The sequence below is a fragment of the Macrobrachium rosenbergii genome, chromosome 26 (genome assembly GCF_040412425.1).
Source record: "Macrobrachium rosenbergii isolate ZJJX-2024 chromosome 26, ASM4041242v1, whole genome shotgun sequence".
Lineage (NCBI taxonomy): Eukaryota > Metazoa > Arthropoda > Malacostraca > Decapoda > Palaemonidae > Macrobrachium > Macrobrachium rosenbergii.
The window spans coordinates 35,588,237-35,593,198 of NC_089766.1; positions in this window are offsets into that span (position 1 = coordinate 35,588,237).

The window sequence follows — 4,962 nt, forward strand, 5'->3', positions numbered from 1 at the left end:
CTGGCACAGTGTGTGAAGATGCTGGGGTAAGCAGATCAATTTCATCTACGCTACTGTCATAATTGAATGGCTGATGGACGACTTCATCATCAGACTGATAGGCTCAACTTGTACTAAAAGAGATTGGGATAACTGGGAATCCTGCTGATTGGAATTCTGAGACTCTCCTGATGGGAGGACTGGGACTCCTGCTGATGGGAGGACTGGGACGCCTGCTGAAAAAAAAACCTCAAAAAAAAGGAATATAAAATTAAGGCAACTTCAAAAAGGTAAATCATAAAAAAAGGAATATACAAATTAAGGCAACTTCTGTAAAAACACTGAAATGCAAAAATAAACATACAATACTTGAAACAGTAATTCATTCTTAATACTATAGACACAGTAGTCTCAAGGTTTGATGTACTATATGGGGTGACAACATCAGTCAGGTACATGTATATCAACTCAAAGAGCCTTTATCCATTTTGGAACATAGTCTCCTCCTGAGCCACTTTTTACTTGTTTGATTTTAGCCAGCTTCCTCCGAAATGATGTTTTAAGATACTTAATTTTTCATACACTTGCATCTTAAGAGAAAAAGTTCAAGTTTGATTAACTTAAATAATCATAGAAATAATGAAATGGAAGAGGGTATTTCATAAGTTGGCACAACAGGGGATCCAGGGGTGAAGCCTCTGGCCAGGCTAAGTGAGAGGTTAGAATTTCAACTTTATGGTATCCAAAACAAAAATATAAAGTCTAAAATACTCATATATATCCAAAGGCCTTTGGCCATATGTTCATACTTATTCAATGAAACGACACTTAAGACAATTTCTCTCTATGAACATGCAACATTTGAGATGCGAATAGTCAACATGTGAATTTCTCATAGTAACCATGCAATAATTCTGTACAGGTCAGAGGTTAGGTAGGTGTTTTATACATTATAGGGCACTATATAACCTAAAACACCTATACCTGTCCCTAACTTGGTTATATATCTAGCTGGGAGGCTACACCCCAAGGCCCCTTAATAGTTCCACCTTCACATATATATTTTAGGACAATATAAAAACAACTTTTCTACTGAAAATGAATATTTTCTTTTAAACTAAACAAAAAAACTTATAATGATGCTGTTTTGGCACCATGGCCTATACTATCCTACCCAGAGTGCCTTATGTTCTGAATTCCCAGAATATCTGGTTAATCAGTATATTAATAATTGATAGGTGCACGCTGCGTTTTATATATTATCATTAAATATCAATTATAATAACAATGTTCAGTTCATGGTGATCTAATCACATGACTGATTTAGGTTGGTGTTTACCTCAACTAACCTTGTGGCCTTCTCTAACATCTGGCTGGCTGCAGACTGAAAGATAATTTTAGCTGATAAAATTTGCATGCAAAAGAAAGATTGCTTTGCAAAACCCATCATTTAGGAAAGGGAAGCGTCAAAGCAAATCTTGCCTGTCCCAGTTATGTTTTCTGAAGTGGAATTTTCATGAATTCTGGGCTGCTGGCATTGGCTCACATCGTTTCACTCTTTCTCATTGCTTTTCCTGTTATCCTTTGCCTGTATTCCCACCTCTCCCACCTGTCATCCAAAATCATTATTGGCTCATCTCTCCATACTAAACAGTTTATCTCAAAACCATATTCATCGTGTTGTCATTAGTTTGCATTTCATCATTTCCCTTTTCATATCTAATCATTTACTTTCTATTTTCTTATGTATAAGGACTCCCTGATTTTCATTGGTCCGATCTTCATTATTTTATTTCTTTCCCTCAATCTTCAAATCTTCATTGTACACTGGTGAACTGTTTCAAGTACAATTTCGCCGAACGATTAATACAAATGCTGGCATAATCTCATTTTGTAAATGACTTTGACAGCCGAATCGGGTTTTTCTTGCTGATTTAGCGTTTTTCTTCAGCAAATGCTGAGCGAACTCTGCTGTCTATTAAAAATCCTGGAAGCCGCTTTAGTTACCCGAGAAAAACTTTAGGTTCATTCACTTTTTTTACCTGTTATTCTACGAGTTTTCGTTTATTGGTTTTGGTTCACTAAGTTTCATTTTCCAGTGGTGAGTCAGAATATTTTTTTTCTCGGATGAATTACTACTTTACTCGTTTCACTCCGGAGAAGGAAACACTAAGATAGGATGCTGACCTGTGTCTCACACACACACACAACCCCTCATACCCCTATATTATTAATGGCTATATATAGGCGCTTATTGACAATGAATGGCTGGAGGAAAAGTCCATGAGTTTTTTTTCTCTTTTCTCTCTCTAATCTTTTGGAATAGCATAATGTGATTTTTAATCTTAATGAATTTTTGGTATATACTTTGAGGAGCATCAACTTATATGTCTGTGCAGTTTACCTGATATCAATATTGGAGGATATGTAATGGGTTGTTACTGATTTGTAAGCCGATTGGTTAGCATTTTCATCTAGTATATACTTATTAATGTCTTTATAAAATCTCTTAATCTAACAATCAGTCTTTTTTGAGTTAAAACTTGTGTAACAGTGAACAATCCTCCCAGCAATCTAAAACTTCATAAAACTTAATGGTTTGAATTGCTTATGCTTGTTAATTAAAGTTTTGTATTTAATCTTGACTATTAAAAATCACCAACATGATGCCAAAAAAATAGTAAATAATAATAACTCTGACAAACTTTTTGCAAAATAAATTTGTCTGATTAAAATTAAAATCACAATTTAAAATCATTAGAGAAATTCATAGAAAAGATAATGATAAATGACATTCTCCTTTATCAAAATAAATAGAACCATTCCTTATAATGTTTGATTTGAAATGGATGCCCAATTTCCACTAGTTTGTTTAAAAAGGTTGTTACCCATCCATAACTTCCAAAGAATTAATTTCTTCAAGGAAGGACAAGTTTTATGGGATCAACTGGACCTTTAGAGTGTTCAGTCTTAATTTTTTGATAAGGTCCCTGGGCTGCACGACTAAACCCTCAAAGAAGTCCCAATAAAACATGGCCTTTGTGTTTCTCTGGAAAGCACCAGAAAGAACCCCGCAATACCAGGGGCCAAAGATTCCCTCTGGGATCCCCTGAGAATAGTTATATCAATCAAGTTATTTTTATTTAGTTTTGGAAAAAGGCACAACACAGTTACCATTCCCAGAGCTCCTTGAAGACAATTTCCATCCTTGGCTCCAGAAAATTATAATTGTCTGTATGACGGATTCCTTGTTTTCAAAAAGCTTTTGAAAGCAGGAACTGTGTTGTTTCTTTTTCCGAGACTAAATAAATACACCCGGACTAATAAAGGGATTCCGGAGGGAGTCTTTGATCCCGTAGTCAAGGACACTTTTGGCATGTGCAAGTGATTTCTCTCATGGAACACACTAACAGTACTCAATAATAACGAAAGCGTATTTTGCGTAGTTCCAAAAATTTTGTGTCTTCCTATCCTTTAGATACTGAGCAAAAGCTCGTCTGAAGACCTGAATTTTTCTGGGAATGACTTCTTCTTTGGCTTGTTGATTTGTAATGACAAGGTAAACAAACATTGACATATTAACATGGCGCCTACTATGATTTGTTATAAATGCTCATGAGCTGTATATATCAACAGGCTTTACAGCATATCATATGGTCACGTATTTGTAGAAAATTTAATGGAATAATAAAGATATGAATAAAATAAATGAATAATATAATATAATATAATATAATATAATATAATATAATATAATATAATATAATATAATATAATATAATATAATATAATATAATATAATAATATATAAAATTAAAATGAAAACGAAATAATAAATATTCATGTAGAAAATGAAAATAAAAAAAGGAAGGGAAACAAACAAATTAAAACAACAAAATAATAAAACCGTTAAATGAAAGCAAAATTAATCACAAATATGAATAAAAGAATTAAACCTAAGAATATTTTAATTAAAATAAAAGAAAAAATGGAAACTAAAAAAAATAAATATAAAACAGATCTAAAGGAAGTTATGGCAAAGAATTAAAATTAATAAAATATAAATGTCAAAAATTAAATTAAAGATACGAATAACCACAAAGGAAACTAATTGTAATAACGAAAAATATATTAAAATGCAAACAAAACTAAATAAAAAAGGTAAAAATAAAACTAAACATCACAAATAAAAAAATAAAAAAATAATAAATATTAGAATAAGTGAAATAAGATGGAAAATAATAAACATAGAAATAAAATACCCAAAATAAAAATTTTTAATATACAAATGACAAAAACAATGTAAATAAATAAAATATGAATAAAAATTATAAAAACCTAAAATAAAAGGAAAAAAATTTAATTAATATTAAGAATAATAAAAACAGAAATAAATGAATGAAACCTAAAACCATATATACACAAGAAATAAAACTAAAAATAAAAACACTGAAATAAATAAATAAAAATAAATATGAGTAAAAACAGTAACAATCACGATAGAAAAAATATAAGTAAAAAATAGAATAAAACAAAATATATTATATAAATATATAAATATAATAATATATATATATAAATAAATATAATATATATATAATATATATATAAATAAATAAAAAATATAATATGATATAAAATATATAAAGTATATATATATATAATATATATATAAATAAATAATATATATATATATATATATATATATATATATATATATATATATATATATATATATATAAATAAATATATATATATATATGTATATATATATATATAAATAAATATATAAAATATTATATACATAAATATATATATATATATATATATATATATATATATATATATATATATATATATATATATATATATATATATATATATTTATATATATATATATATATATATATATATATATATTGCACTGAGTTTGAATATATTTTTCAGATTTACTGATCTTAATCTTCGTTTCCGTTTTACCTA